The sequence below is a fragment of the Malus sylvestris genome, chromosome 6, assembly GCF_916048215.2.
Source record: "Malus sylvestris chromosome 6, drMalSylv7.2, whole genome shotgun sequence".
Lineage (NCBI taxonomy): Eukaryota > Viridiplantae > Streptophyta > Magnoliopsida > Rosales > Rosaceae > Malus > Malus sylvestris.
In genome coordinates, this window is record NC_062265.1 from 11404560 (window position 1) to 11421266 (window position 16707).

The following is a 16707-nucleotide window of genomic DNA, read 5'->3' on the forward strand; positions in this document are numbered from 1 at the left end:
AGAGAAACATTAAATCCTCTTGAAAAATACCACCATGCGCATTTATGAAACACAACCCCACAATCTCGATTCTCCCAACCGTCCTGCCACATGCCGGTCCCCTGGTTAACCTAGCAGCCCTTAATCATGACCCTCGAAAACATGCCACCGTCGAAACGTCTTTCTTTCACTAAACTCACTGCAACATGCAATTGTGCATCCTCAAACCGTGAAAACCTCGATCTTTTCGCCTAGATTCTCTGAATATCTACAATGATTAGCAACTTTCCTGCTCGATTCTATCCTTAATTTTGAAAATCAAACGTTTAACCTTCTTTCCCAAATGCTTATAAATACCTGAATCATTTCCATTCGTACCTTACGCTTTCCAAAACCCTTGAAACTTTCTTACCACTTTGCTTTCAAAACTTTCAAAACCCAGAAAATCCCAAGCTTTCATCTAAGAAATCTTTAAGCCTTCATTAATGGCCCCCTTATCTCCCAACTCTCCAACGAGTGCGACAAGTGCAAGGACTTCATCGATCGGAACGCCATCAAGACTCTGCGTTTCGAGAGTGACCTAAACATTACTCATCAAATCCTGGGACCACTTTTGAAAGACATAGTGCCATCGTCCATCACCAACCTATTCAAAGAACACTTCGTGGCACATTTGCTGCAAGGATTTGATTGGTCGAAGTGGTGCCTGACAAAGCCTCAAGGAGCCTGGCCTTCGACCAACGCGAACTGGGTGGCCTGGGTCGTACGGATGGAAAATTTTTTTGGTAAAGAATGGGAGGCTCTTAGCATCCACGACTCCATTAAGCTTTTGACCATGGAGATTACCATGGATAAAGAACTTCTTATGACAGTTCTAAGCCTCTAGTGCTCGGCCACCAACACCATGATCTTTCTGTTCGGCCTTATTACCCCCACCATCCTCGACATCTCGGCTATCCTCGGGACTTCTCATTCAGGCATTTCAATATACGCTACTCTTATTGGATGCCTATCAAACCTCGACTTCAAGGCACTATTCGATGAACGGGCTGTCGAGATGTTGAACCAAAAAGGTCAAGAGCCTTCAAAAGAGGAAGTTCAGAAGTTGCATAAGAATTTTCTTAACTACAGCACCCTCATCCTTTATTTTGCTGGTCGATGGGAGGCAAGTCTGTGGAGGGGAAAACACGAGGCCTTCCTATTTTACTGGTACAACAAGTTTATTTGTTGTACCAAGTCGAATAAGTGTTTGTTCGAAAATATGTCGATGGTGGAAGCCTTGGCTAGTGGTCACTCTCTGGCGCTCAGTCCAACTATCATTGCTAACTTTCTGCACTGCCTGGTTGAAACGACCATCAACAAGATCGTTTCTGCACCAGAATGAACCTCTCTTGGTATTCCAACTCTAGCTGCAGGTTTATTTCTCCACACTTTGGCCATAAATCCCTAACCTCAAGTCCACTGCAGCATTTGGCCTTCAGTTGGCTCCTCGACCAGTACCTTCTCGAGCTGAAGAAGTCTTTAAACATTTCTTCGGCCTAAACATCATTTCCGACAATGAATTTTTGATATTATCGTCAGGAATACCCCCACTCCATCAGGCTTCCCACATTAACCTGGAATGAAAGTGAAGATGCTGGTTTTTGTCAAAACTGGGGGTCGTTCGTGTTAACTCGCGACCTTCCCCTTAGTTACGATGCTCGCCGAGCAAGTTGGGAAATCTACCACCCCCACTTTGCTGCCCGATAGCTTGGTTACCTCCAAGGTAGCCTGGTGCCTCTACTTGCTTCTTGCTCCCTTCTCAGCCGAGGACACCTCTCTGGTTCCTCAAAAAGAGAGTGTAGAGACATCGAGAATGAGTTTCAAGAACAGTGCAAGAAATTCCACCTTCGACCAACTGTTCTTGAATCTCTTGGCACCGATATTTTCGGCTATTGGTGGGAAGAATATACCCACGACTTTTTTGGCGCTTCGGTCGAAAATGCAGTCAACAAAATTATTGGTGACCGACCCAAAAAAACTTCTGCCCCTCAATTCAAAGAAACGCCCCAGGGTATATGATTATCTCAACCTTTATTCTTTAAACACTTAATCAATTTTACTAATTAGATTTCACTTTCTCAGGCGGTCGAGTATTGAAACAGGCAGACGTGATCGCCCCGACTGTGGCCAAGAAAAAATTGCCCCTTCCTCCAAGAAATCTAAAATCGATGCGTAAAACACACCGAGCAAACGGCCTCGCCCAGACATCGAGACGGCAGGTGAAGCCTCTCGCCCCACAAAATGCGTCAAGAAATTGGTGAAGAAAGGAGCACGAGAGATTCACGTTATCTCCAGCCATACCACCAGAGCGATCGCTCCAAGTACTTCTCATCTTGCTTTTGTTGTCCAAGCCTCAATGGAGAAAAGGCCAACTTCAACTAGCTTGGCACCCTAAGCTCACCCGGCCCTTGAGGTCTGCGAGGTCGTGGTCGAACTAGTTGCTGTACCACTGGTCAAAACGCCTATAACTCTGGGGCCGACCGTAACACTCGTCATAAGGGAAGCAACCCCTTCGATCAGGAAGAATCTCCTTAAGAATCCAAAACAATCAGCGATCATCTTAGAAGAGGTATGATTATGCTGGCAACTCCCTTCACTCATTAAATTCAAAAGTATTAATAACTCTTTTGTTTTAGGATGACGAGAGTGACGAGATTCTGCTGGCGAGTTGCTATCAGCCAACTGAACCTCTTTCCATTGATCATCCTCCTGTGGTTGAGGCAACTGATCAGGTCGATCTTCTTGCAGTCGATCGTGGAAAAATGCATCTCATTGAGCCTGAAGCAATGTCAGAAACTCTAATTCACCCACAGAACCAAGACCTTGGCATTCCCTTTCAAGAAGTGACTTCGACTTTTGTAAGGCTCGATTACTTTCTCTTGTCTATTTTGTGATAACGAGTCTGAACCAAGAAAAAAATTAAATGTCAGGTGCCTAGTTATTCATTTCACCAAAAATTCTACGCGTCGAAGGGTGTTGTCTATATTTCCTGGCCACCTCAGTGGCTGTCGAACGTAGATAACCTTCATTGACCGCGTGAATTAAGAAGCAGTCTAAAACACTAGGCTCAGCCATTAAGCTCTCTAGGTTCGAGCAATGAACCAGGAGACATGGCCGAAGTTTCCTCTCGGCAGGTCTAAAACAAATTCTCTCTGCTACATTCTTTTATGATTTTCCTTTCGCTTAAATTCTTTTCGTGTGCAGCCTTCATGGGAAATCTAGTTTGATGCTCTCCTATCGAGTACTTCGGGAGCGGTTGGCCCTTCTACAGCTACAACCAAGCCTTCCGTATCAATAGCCGAATTGATTGTTCTTGTTAGGTTGCAGAAGCTCTTGTCTCTCTCAACTTGACAAGTTCTCGAATGCCAGGGCCTCGATTCAGTGGCTACATGTCTGAACGACCTCGCAGTTGATGGTCAATTAAGCACTGAGGCTATCACTCAAGTGTCTTCTACCTTGGAACAAACCCGAGAATATTTCAGTATTTTCGAGAAAGGTCTTCGGGCTGGAGACGACTTGAAAGCTACAACAGTCGTTCGAGACGCTCTTCATCCATAAGTCAAAGTTTTAAAGGCGAAAAAATAGACCCTGGCTAACCTTGACCGTCAAATTGCCAAACTCCAAAATCAAACTTAATGAAATGAACTTTTATTCCCGCATCTCCCATGTGACTGGATAGTATTTTTTAAAAACCTCCCATTTATTGGCAACTTATTAACTACATCAGTTCGATCCCTAAGATGGTATGCTCCTTTATTGAGAACCTTATGAATAACGAATGGCCTTTCCCAATTTGGCTACCACTTGCCGAACCTAGAGTCTTTAATTCCTACAGGTAGTACGGTTTGCCAAACCAACTCTCATTCGTCGAACGTTTTGAGTCTGACTCGCTGATTATAAGCTCGCTCGTCGATCTATTTTTGTGCCACCAATAAGTTATAAGCATCAAGCCGAGCTTCTTCTAAATCTTCTAACTCTTGTCTCATGGCCCGATTGTACTCGGCACTAAACAAACTACTTTGTTCAATTACTGGCAATGAGTTTATACTTAGCTCAACTGGCAACATTGCATCGTGTCCATAAGTTAACGCGTATGGAGTCGTTCCAGTGGCTATTCGTAGAAAAGTTCGATAAGCCCATAAAGCTTCATTTATCTTTAAATGCCATATACCCAGCCTTTCTTTATCATCTTTTCGAGAATACCGATTAGGATCTTATTACTTGCTTCAGCCTGTCCATTCGTCTGCAGATAATACAACATAGATTGCTTAAGTCGAATATTTAGATTTGTCGAATATTCCTTAAACCTGTTGGATGTAAAGATCATACCATTATCTGTTATGATTGTTTCTGGCACGCCGAATCTAGTCACAATGTTTTCTTCAACGAAATTACAAACTTCTTTAGATGTTAGCTCGGCATATGACTTGGCTTCGACCCATTTGGTGAAGTAGTCCGTTGCAACGAGTATCCACGAATGTTTGGCTGCACTAGAAAATGGTGTGATTTTACTGATTACATCCGTAGCCCATCCTCGGAATGGCCATGGTTTGGTGATCGAATGTAGTGATTCGACCGAAACTCTCTGTATAGGCCCATGGATTTGACATTGTACACAGCCCTTTACGTACTTAATACAATCCTTCAGAATACTCGGCTAGAAATAGCTATGCCGCTGAAACAGCCAATGCATTTTTTGTTCAGATTGGTGAGCTTCGCAAATTCCTTCATGTACTTCTGCCATTGCTTGAGCAGCTTCCAGCAGCCCGAGGCACATCAACAGTAACCCATCCTCACCTTTTTGATACAACTCATTCTGGTATAATACATAGTTTGTGGCATGAACCGTAATCTGTCGGTCGTGTTTTTCCATTAGGGTTATCAATATATCACATAATCGTCCTTCTCCAATCGTCTGGTAATGCCTCGACAACATAAACCTCAATAGTGTCCTTTCGTTCTAACAATGAAGGCAAGGACATGACCCGTGTATAGATCACGTAATCACGTTGGAGAACTTGTCGATTAATCAAGGCCAAATGTGTTTGTCATGACACAGGTATTTCTCAGCCTAATTTGCCCCCCATGAGTTGTACTCCGGAGGCTATTTGAGCTAATTCATCAACGTCAGTGTTATGAACTCGTGAAATGTGTTTGAAAGTAACGCCGTCGAAAGATTCGGCCAAGTAGTTGGCAACCATGTGGTAAGGCGCCAGAGTACAACTCATGCAACGAAAAGTCCCGTTGAGTTCATTAATGACAAGTTCGGAGTCACCAAGAACAAGGATTGCCCGCAAATCATGTAATACACTTAGGCCGATGACAAGGGCTTTGTATTCGGCCTGATTATTGGTACATCAAAATCGAGCTTAAGAGAAAAATACCAACGATTATGAGTGGAGGATTGAATAACAATCCCAACGCCAGCTGAGACTGAAGTACTGAAACCATCAAAGTGCATCATCCAGTAATTATCACGTGTTTCCACCATGCCGATGTCAACGTCATTGCCCCCAAACTCATACGAGGAAGGGTGTTGGGCAAAAAAATCGGCCAAAACTTGACTTTTGACAGCTTTATGAGGCATATATTGCAAGCTGAACTCAGAAAGGGCTATCGTCCACATGCCGATTCAGTCTTTTACGATCAACCGAGTGAGCATGTAATGAATGACATCAGTCTAGGCAATGACTTGAGTGACTGACGAGAGCATGTAATGTCTAAGTTTTGACGCAGTGAAAAAAAGGGCGAGGCAAAGCTTCTCGACAGTAGAGTAATTAATCTCTTGTGGGTTGAGATTTCGGCTAAGGTAAAAAATGGCTTGTTCTCGCCCATCGTCATTATCTTATGTAAGAAGGCATCTAATGGATTCTTCGACCACCGAGATATATAGCTTAAGAGGGCGGCCCCGTCGTGGTGAGACGAGGACAGGTGGAGTTGTTAAGGAGACCTTGATCTGCGTAAATGCCTCTTGGTGTTTTGAACACCATTCGAATGTGTCGGAGTCCTTAAGTTTCAAAAGCGTGGAGAAGGCTTTCATTTTCCTAGCCTAATTGGCAATAAATCGATGGAGAAAGTTGACCTTGCCGAGCAGCGATTGTAGTTGTTTCTTAGTCGTTGGGGGTGGAGCATTAATGATTATGCAAGCCTTGTTGTCGTCCACCTCAATACCACGATGATGTACGAGGAATCCTAAAAAATTTCTGGCTGATACGCCAAAAGCACGTTTGGTGGGATTTATCTTAAGATTATGCTGGCATATGCGCATGAACGCCTAACGGAGGTCATCCAAATGTGTCTGCTGACGTGCTGATATGATTACCACATCATCGATGTAGACTTCGACGATGGTACCAATTAAATCATGGAAAATAGTGTTCATAGCTTCTTGGTATGTGGCATTGGCGTTTTTGAGGTTGAAGGGCATGACGACCTATTCGTATGTGTTGAATGCCCCGGGGCAACGAAAAGCGATTTTATGGACATCAGCTTCGGCGATGAAAATCTAGTTATAACCAGCATGCCCATCCATAAATGATAAGATCTCGTAGTGTACTGCGACGTCAATTAGCAAATAAGAGATCGGTATCGGGTATTCATCTTTGGATGTTGCCAGGTTCAAATTACGAAAATCGATACAGATGCGTAGGGCGCCATTTTTCTTTAGCATCGAGACGATATTGGCCAGCCACTCGACGTATCGAGTGGTTTGAATAAACTCAGCTTTTAAAAGTTGAACTAGTTTGTCCTTTATGCCGAGTTGTACTTTGGTCGAGAATCGGCGAATGGGCTGGCGGAAAGGCTTACAATTAGCTTTGATGTGTAATTCATGTTCAACAAGGGTCCGATCAAGGCCCGGCATCTCATGATAACTCCAAGCGAAACAATCGTTAAACTCGTTGAGTAATTTACAGAGTTCGATTTTCATGGAATGGGGTAACCATGCACTAATAAATAAAGGTCGAAGGTCATCGGTCGTTCCAACATTTATTTCTTCTAAAGGGTCCTTAACTTAGGGTCGACTATCTTCGAGTTCGGTCGGTGCAGCCTGAACTTTATCTAACGATAGTACTGGGCCGTTATCGTCCTTGGCCAAAAATTCGATTAAGTTTATGCTTTAACATGGATGCTTGGAAATAGCATACCAATGAGCCAGCAGACGTTCCATCATAAATGAAACCGCAGCCCGGTGCCTTTCTCTTCTAGCGTCAGTCATCAGTGTTGGTAGTTAAGTCGACCAAGCTGAGTCTGGCTGAATCCTGATGTACAGTCTCGCCGTCTACCTCGATGGCTTTCTGGACTGAGATCCGAGTCGGCCGTCCATCTTCATTAAAACCCTGTAGGGTAATGTAGCTGACATGATCGTCATAATAGCGGCCCTGAATCATGTTGGTTTCGAATGGTTGATTATCGACTGGGTGGACCACAACCAATTTGCAGTCCCAAAAAATGAAAACTTGGTATAAAGAAGAGGGAATACAATTCGTTTGATGAATCCAATCTCGACCAAGCACATCATTATATTCGGTCTTGGAATCGACGATAAAAAATACGATCATGTGATTACGACCTGTAATGTTTACCTTTAAAGGAGCACTCATTTGGTTTGAGACTTGTCACCAACGAAGCTGCTCACGGTTATTCCTAATGGGATGAGTTCGTCGTTGGATCGTCGTAATGCTTTCATGACGGATATAGGCATGATATTGACAGTCGCCTCGCAATCGATGAAAATTTTTGAGATTAGGTAACCTTCAATGTGGGTCATGACATACAATGGCTTTAAATGTTGAAGATTAGCTAAGGATGAGCGGGGAAACAATATGGCCAGGGTTGTTTTAAGTTTGTCGTCGTTATTTACTTGCCCATCTTCGGCGGTGATGATGAAATCAACTTGTGTTGCTTCCTCGGTCACCACATCACCATCCAAGAAGTTTGGTTGGTGTGTAGTTGGCTGGAATCCAGCAGGTAGAACATGAACCATGCTGATTTCCATATTCTCAAGGACTGAAAGGCCCATTGGATCCTGGTTGTCGTTTTTAGGGTTATCGAGGACTGCAACATTGTGCATTAGAACATCCTCGGCCAAATTATCGTGTGCCTCAATAGGTACTTGCTCTTGTGCCATGTAACTCGACCTTTCTTCCTTCTGACTATTGTCTTCGAGCCTTTCTGGTGTCTGATTTTGCCTCTGCAGTGCTTTACAAGCTTGTTCCTCATAGGCAATTCGAGTGTCCCTTGTGTCTAGGTAGGTGTCCAGACGTGCCACTCGATCTTTTTCATCGGCCGTAAGATCGAAGAACAATACGGCCTAAAAGACTTCGAAGTGGTGTCGTAAATATTGAAGGTCTTCAAGAGAAAAATAAAGCTCAGCCATATCATTGTCCGTGTATGGGTCGACCTCGAAGCCAAGAACCCTAGATTCTTGCATGTGTTGGAACCTAACTTTCATTGCTGGATTGATGGTTTTTTGGATGATTTGTTCAGCATAATGGCACACCAAGTCGAGGGCTTCTTGACATGCCTTAGGTAGGTTGTACAAGTCTTTGGCAGAATGTTTCTTATGAAATTCGCACATGTACTCCAAGGATTCACTGAGGAATGGAGGATGTAGGTTCCGCCGGATCTTTATTAATGGCTCTTGCAGGGGTAATGAGGGAAGCTTGCTTTCGGTTTTTTTCCTTAAATGCTTAAAACGAGCTTTCATCTCTCCGGGTCGAAAAAGGAGTTTGATGCATTTCTTGGACCCTTTAATGGTCGTTTCAAAGTCGTGATCAACTGCCTTTTCCTCTTGAAGTAATTCGGTTATGATGGTTGGGGTTCGTCTGTCATCTTCCCTTCCTGTTGCCTTTTTCGGCTGCCATTTGTTGGAAGTATGCCCATAAAGCCACTCATTTGATGTAATAGCTTTTTGGAATACTTAATGTATTAAACTTTTATATGTTTAATGAAGGGCAAAGCTTATTGTTAATCACTATTTATTGTATCATGTGTTTAAGTAATAAGGGAATCCAAGGGATGTATTTGTTCTAAGAGACAAGTGATCTAAGTGAGTTAGATTATCGAGACCATTCTCTTATGTTCATTCCTAAAACGTTCCTAGCCATAGGATTGCCAATTGGGTATTGACAATCCGCTAAGGTTAGTATGTGTTATGTCGACTTAAGCGTGAATATGACTAGTCTCAAGTCATTTGGTGTTGGACACTAAGACAAACACATAGGTGCTCGAAAGAGTAATCGAGTACACTGAACAACGATCAAAAGAGAGTTCGAACATACATGTCATGTAAGAACTCAAAAGTTGCAATATGCAAAGTAGTCCTTTGAGCTGAGGCATCATAGATGTCTAATGGGTAGGTCCTTGATCTTTGATCATGTCAACGGTATTCCCTCGGAGTGTCCACGGCATTGTTGGGGTCAAGTTATCTAGTCATGTAGGCATATGAATGCACAACAAGGGATCTCTAACCTTCCATGGTGGAAGGAGTATACTCTAAGATATGATTCTAAAGTCTTTGGCCAAAGCATATGAATATGACTTAGGAAGTTTGTTCCAAATCATATTCAAGGGAATCATATAGATATGTATCACATTGGATAGTAGACATGAAACAAACTATCATTCAAACAATGTGATTAAGAGTATTGTATTAGAGAAGGACCGTATTGCATTGTAGTTGTAACTGGATAGGTTCTCCAACCAATTCTACTTAGCTTGGGTAACCATGACATACTGCTAGGTGTCACTCATGGTTTGTGGAAGCCCTAATGATTAGGAAACACTAATCATAAAAGGGAGAATTGAAATGTGGTTTCAATTCATAATCGATCGTTAAGAGTAACAATCGCCCACTACCTCGCTAATTGGAACCTAATGGATCGTACACCGAGTAAGGGTGATAGTGAAGAAATTAAATGAAATGGATATGCAATTAAATGGTTTAATTGAAGAATGGTCAAGATTGATTAATTAGTTAATTAATTTTACGAAAGGTTCGTATTGGGCTTTTAAGTTGGTTTTGGGTTTCGGGGCCCAAAAGTGTTTTGGTCCATAAGGCGCATTATGTTTAAGTTGTATGACAACTAAAACAAAATGGGCAATAAGCCCAATCACAACATATAGGCCGGCCATGGTGAGGAGATGGTGAAAGTTTGCTTAATTGCAAGTTTGCCACTCACCAAAGAAAAGTGTTATAAAAGCAACTTTATAGCTATTTTCTAATTAGGGTTTTCTTTGAGGCAAAGAGGTGAAACATTTTCTCTCTTTCTCTCTACAAAGAGGCCGGCCACTTAGGGAGATTAATCTAGCAATCTCTTCTTCCCTAAGTCATCCATTTCATCTTCACACTTAACCCTTGGTGTGGAGACTTAGAGACACCAAACTTTTGGTGTTTTGGAGATCATTTCCTTACATCCACAAAGTCTAAAGGAGCACAAAAGGAGAAGGAAATCACAAGCAATATCCAAGGAGCTAGGAGGTGACTTGAAGGCCCTCCACTTGGGTGAATCCCTTGTGTAAACAAGGATGAGCTTCAAGGGTAAGAAACTCTAAATCTTTACTTCTCTTTAATGTTGTTAAAGAGTTTATTGGTTCACCATATACTAGGCTTTGAAAGTCATGGGTTTTATGAATTGTTTTTTAATGCATGCCTACTTTAAAGTGTTAATAGTTTGCATATGTATTCAAATGTTCTTACTTGTTCTTAGCTAGGACTAAATTTTTCCTTCACCATTTAGTAGTCGGAATAGCCTGTGCTGCCTGTTGTCGAGCCATGCAATCTATTTGCTGGTGTCGACGTTTTTGAGATTTGGATAGTGCTGTATACATACTAGTGGGAGAATTGTAACTATACCAACATTGGTCGCGTGGCTTAGGCAGCTTGAAGGTTTTTTTATTCACCGATGAACTCGAGCTGTTGGAATTACATGAGTAATAATCCTCGTTATAAAGCAATGCATCAAAATCAAGACGTCGTCTGGCCGAGGTAGGACCATCTGTCTGTTCTTGAGGGCCGAGCCTATCAAACACTTTCTGGCACTGGCCTCCGCCAAGTTCCTTCGGTTGCCGTGGTGTTGGTCTCTCATTTGGTTAAGTTAATACGACGTGTACTCTACAATTGCTGCACAAAACCATCAGCTCGTCAATTTGTTCTTCACTGGAATTTAACATAGATTCGACTACGGCCGGTCCCGAAAACTCAGTGGGTGGCTTACTGGAAAATAGGTCAATCTTAAGTCGCGGCCAAGAGTTTTTCTTTGGGACATGTTGTACTGGGACAAACTCGGCCTTCCCTTTCCCTTTGCTCTTGGGCAAATGGGTGTCTACCATTCGTTTTTCGAGAAACTTTAGCTTGCCCTTGTCGATCCAGCTTTGAATATCATCTCGGAATATGACATAGTTGTTCGTGGTATGCTTAGTCAAGTTATGGTACTTGCAATACGTCTTCCCTTTAAGCTCTTCGGCCTTAAGAATGTTATGTCCTGGCCGAAGTTTGATAGTCTTTGCTAACAACAGTTGATCGAAAATTACCTCGGCCTTTGTGATATTAAAAGTGTAAACTTTTGATGTTTTCACCGTCGCCTTAGTGGCCGAGCGGGCTTTGGCATCTTGATTTGAGTCAATGCCTTGTAAACATATGATTTGAGTCAATGCCTTGTAAACATATGGTTTATCTATTACTATCTCGGCTGCATCCACACTAACTTATTGGGAATCTTTGCCTTCGGCCTATGCGTAGTTGACCGTGGAATGTTTGTAAATCGTTCCTCGGGAAGGGGACTTTAAGATCTTTTCCTCTCGGAGCAAATAATCATATTGCTCGACATGTTGGGCTAATTCATACATATCTCGAAAGTTTGCCCCCAGGAATTTCTTTTTGTCTCCACGTCGAGCCCATTCAGAGCAAGCCTAACAAAATCAACTTCGGGAAGAGGTACTCGGCACCAATTTCTAGCCAATTTAAACCTTGTAAGATAGTCCATTGGTGACTCGTTAGATGCTTGAGCCATCCTAGCCAATGAAGAAACTGACATTTCCACCCCCGACTGATAGAACTGTTCGTGAAACTTCTCGACCAGCTCTTCCCAACTTTGGATGGAATTAGGTGGGAGGTTGATATACCATGCGAATGCTGAGCCTATCAACGAAAAGTTGAACAATTGTAGTTTATGGAAATCACTATTGACATCTCCGCATTGCGCCATGAATTAGGCTACATGTTCTAACGATGATAAGGATGACTCTCTAGCAAAAAAGGTTGAAATCTGGAATCTTGAAGCCTTTAGGATATTCAAACTTTTCCACATAATATCATAAGCAATTATATAAAAATGACATATTCATGCTAAGGCTCAAGGCATCGCCCTGACTAATGGAAATTAGTTATGAACCACCATAAATCAACTCCGATTTGGTCCTAAAAGGTCTCTTTTTAAAGGTTGAGACATTCCTAACACATCCTCAGAAGGAATCTTCCTTAAAATATGCCATCTTGACCTCCAAAACACCCAAAACGTCCAAAAACATCAATATAGGAAAGATGCATGTTGGTCAAATGGCTGAGTAGAAAAATCTGAAATTTTGACACAATCATCTTGAAAGACTCACGAATATCCTCCAATTGGAATCACTCCAAAATTCATCCATTTGATCACTTTTTCCTCTAGAGGAAGTCGAACGTCCTACATTGAAAATAGATAACAAATTATCAAAATTCTATCAAAATAACCAATAAATTATAACTAAAATTAGGGTAAAATATATGGTATAATATGAACTCATCAAATACCTCCAAACTTAGCTTTTTGCTTGTCCTCAAGCAAAACAAAACTAAAAAACAAAGATAAAAACTAACAAACTAGACACTTAAACAAAAATTAACTAAGACAAAATTTTCACCTTCATGTTGACAGCCATAGAAAACATTAAAAATCAGAACATCTTTTCAAAAGTTCAAACTAATCCCACTATAGAGTCTAACCATTTAGAATCAATTAGAAAAGAATTCATGAACTTCCCTTTGTGTTAAATGAACCAATATAGTTAATGAGACTCGACTAAAATCCCTACCAGTTCCCTTACGCTATCGATCCAACCTATGTAATGAGCTTTTGGTCAATTACTTCCAAACCACAAAGGCTTTATGGCGTTAGGCATAGAACACTCCTAAAAACTTATTAAGTCGAGCTGAAAAGGGTACGAAACCAACTAATCATTTGGCAAAAATTTGTCAGGTGCTGGGATCGAACTCGTGACCTGGGGGCAGGAATAGGAATGCCGAAAGCCTCCGCCCACTGACTAGCATTGGGCTATAAAAACCAAGTTTCAGCCCCGTTACCTTCATTTCCAAACCTAGCCGTTTTTCTTGCTAAACTCTCTCTAACCTCGAGCCCGACCGAGAGGGCTCTCTCCTTTTCTCTCAAACCTAAAATCAAAACCGAAACAACTAGCCCTCATCATTTCTACTCCTCGCGATGTCTTCTCAGCCAAACCCAGAAGCACCCCTTAAACGCACAGCACCGAGTTCCATTGAGTCCACTACGCTTGCAAACGGAGTTGCTGGCATACTGAAAATTTTATAGTCCAAAAGGTAAACCCTCATCCGAATTTCTTTGATGTTAATCTGCACTGCTCAGTTGGAGGGAAAAATAATACATGCATGCTCTGATCTGTGCGCAGGAGAACTCGCAGAGTCCACGATTTTCAAATCCCAAAGGAAGGTAATAGCCGACAACCGCCGAACTTGTATGTAAAAAAATTATTTTATTAAAATGTGAGAGAGAGTGAGTGAAAGAGGGTCCAGCGATATAGAGGTCATCACAGCAACCCCACTGTAAGCATTTCATAATTCAGACTCCAGTTCACATTCCTTTTAAATTTCTGCACTTTAATGTTGATCTTGAATGCTAAGCTGTGAGTAGATGAATGCTGCTGAGTGCATGATTCAGTCGATTCCCGTATTTGATTCAAATTCAACCACAAAATTAAAATTGCACTAGAATAAATTCCAAATAAAATACTTATTAACTAAAAAAAATTCTGTTTTTGTGTTTTTGAATTTTTTGAATTTTTTAAATCTTTTTATTTTTGTGAAAAAGAATACAAGGAAGAAAATAAAATAAACGCAAATAAGAAGAAAAGAGTTAGAAAAATTGGGTTACTTCTCAATTAGCGCTTTAGTTAACGTCTATAGTTAGATAGATTTGAAAGAATCTGGTGATCACGTGATTTGTTTTTTTAGAGTCAACCATTCCTTGGCAGCATCGGAGGCTAATAGTAGATACGGAGTGCGGTGGTTATCAATTGTGCATCTGAATTCATTTGCTGAAGCCTTGATGTCCACCTTTCCATGTGAATGAATTTTTGTAAGCAAATAGGGCCCTTTACAAAGAGGCTGATGTCTCTGCCAAACTGCTTTAAACCGTGTGTTTAACACCCACAATTTCTGCTTTGGTCGAATTTCTTGACGAAGAATTAGGTTGCCATTAAGCTTTTTCTTTGTTTCCTTGTGGATCATAGCCTGCTTGTATGACTTGCACCGAATACCATCAAGTATGATCGGCTATGTTGGTGCACTGTTCAGTACAACAATTAAAATTTTCCCATCAACAACCATTTGCCCTGTATCCAAATCATTTAGCTGGCTGAAAAGTTGACCATGTAACATGCTTAATGCTGAATTTGTGTGAACCTCCCCTAACACATTAACACTGACGTCTTCCTCCAGCCTTTGTGGAAAGGTGATGGTGGAACATAAACTTGGGTAGCCATAGGTTCTAGAAAGATTTCAGAACTAGCATGTGCTTTTTCTTCACTTGGTCGTGAATAACTAGCAAATTGCTCCTAAGGTTTTGCACAAATCTCCTCTTGATCATCATAGCTCTTTCCATAGTTTAATGCTTGAATTTGAAATCCATGATTGGTTATTTCTATGTACAACTCATTTGATTCCAACAATTTAGAGAGTTTATCCTCCACCAAAAGCTCTTGTGGCACATTAGACTGCTCAAAATAGTCCTTAAGATGCTTTTTCAAACTTGAAGTGTAGAACTCTGAACAGGGATTGTTCCAATTCCTTTTTGAGTCGTTTCTCATATTGATATGTTCTTGAACAAACCCTGGAAAATGTTACCCCTCAAGACATTGCAAAATATCATGGGTCTTCAAACAACAAAGTGCACAAATTGTAGATTTAAATTCATAAAAATCCCATTATGCAAAGTTGACCTATAAGGGCGGTTTGAATCCAGGAGGAGGAACAAATTCCATTGTTGCACAAATTGTAACCTAAAAAACAAAATAAAATCAAGTAAATAAAAAGTTATGTACAAAAATAATTAACTAAGAATATGATATACACATTATTTAAAACAATCCTCGGCAACGGCGCCAATTTCTTTATAGGAATTTTTACCACCTGCAAAAGTAGGGATAAAAATACTTAAAAATACTTGCAAGGGTACAATGTTATTGCAGTATAGTAGTTCAAGCAAAGTTGTTTTCACATGAATTGATTGAATAATTTGTATTTAAACTAATTCTTAATTAACTATTTAAAACAAAGTTTCGAAAATCTTGATTTTATGACCTAGAATATTAAAAACGAATTTTAAATTAAAACGATTAAAGAAAAGCAATTAAAGAAACCAATTTGAAGGGGAACAATCTTAGAAAATAATGATAAAACGACACTAGGATTTCGTTATCACCTTAACAATCTTATGTAGTTTTACCAATTACTTATAAATTACACATGAAACTTTGAAGGTTAGGTTTTCCTTATGCATATTCTACTTGTGGCATTCAAGCTATAACGTATATCAAACATGCAATCCGTTTGTGGTATTCAAATCAAACATAAACATGCATGACTTATTACGATTGGTAAAAACCCTTTGAAAAACCATGCAATCCCTAAGATGTGGCATTCGCCCTAGGTGAACTTACAACTATCAATCACAAGAAGCAATACTCAATCCTCCGGTGGCATTCCGACCGAGTTACATCTAATTACTTATCTAAACATCCTAATGGTAGCTAAGCATTAAGATATATAGATAGTTAAAACACAGTGATTAATAATTCAAACTATGCATACATAATATCATAAGCAATTAAATAAAAACTAGGTATTCATGCTAAGGCTCAAGGCATCGCCTTAGCAAATTAGATATTCATGCTAAGGCTCAAGGCATCGCCCTAGCAAAAGGATAGCATACACCTTGAAATACAAATCGTCAAAGCCTAACTAAGTTTTCCAAATTGATGCCTTTTTTCCCTAATGGCTAAAAAGCCTTATTTATACTACTACAAAATAAAATCCTACCTAGAAAAGGTCTTCTAAAAACTTGGAAACGTAATAGAATAAGATAATTAGGAAATAAAAGGTTTCATATTTGAACTGAAATTTAGACTTCTCAGAAAATCAGACTTTTGACCCATCAAATCAACTCCGATTTGGTCCCAAAAAGTCTCTTTTTAAAGATTGAAACATCCCTAACAAATCCTCAGAAGGAATCTTCTTCAAAATATGCTATCTTGACCTCCAAAATACCGAAAATGTTCAGAAATGTCAATCGGGCAAAGCTGCGCACTGGGTCTTTTGTTCTACGCCACGATCAAATGGCTTAGTAGAAAAATCTGAAATTTTGATACAATCATCTTGAAAGACTGACAAATATCCTC

At 40.6% G+C, this 16707-nt stretch overlaps 1 long non-coding RNA gene and 1 pseudogene across 1 annotated transcript; both read left to right on the forward strand.

Annotated features, from left to right (window-relative positions):
• Positions 1 to 883: 883 nt before the first annotated feature.
• On the forward strand, positions 884 to 2915 carry LOC126625440 (uncharacterized; annotated as a pseudogene).
• A 10468-nt stretch (positions 2916 to 13383) lies between these two features.
• Positions 13384 to 13932, forward strand: LOC126626849 (uncharacterized). Its single transcript, XR_007624790.1, has 2 exons — positions 13384 to 13612; positions 13702 to 13932. It is a non-coding gene; the product is annotated as an uncharacterized LOC126626849 (long non-coding RNA).
• The last annotated feature ends 2775 nt before the right edge of the window (positions 13933 to 16707 follow it).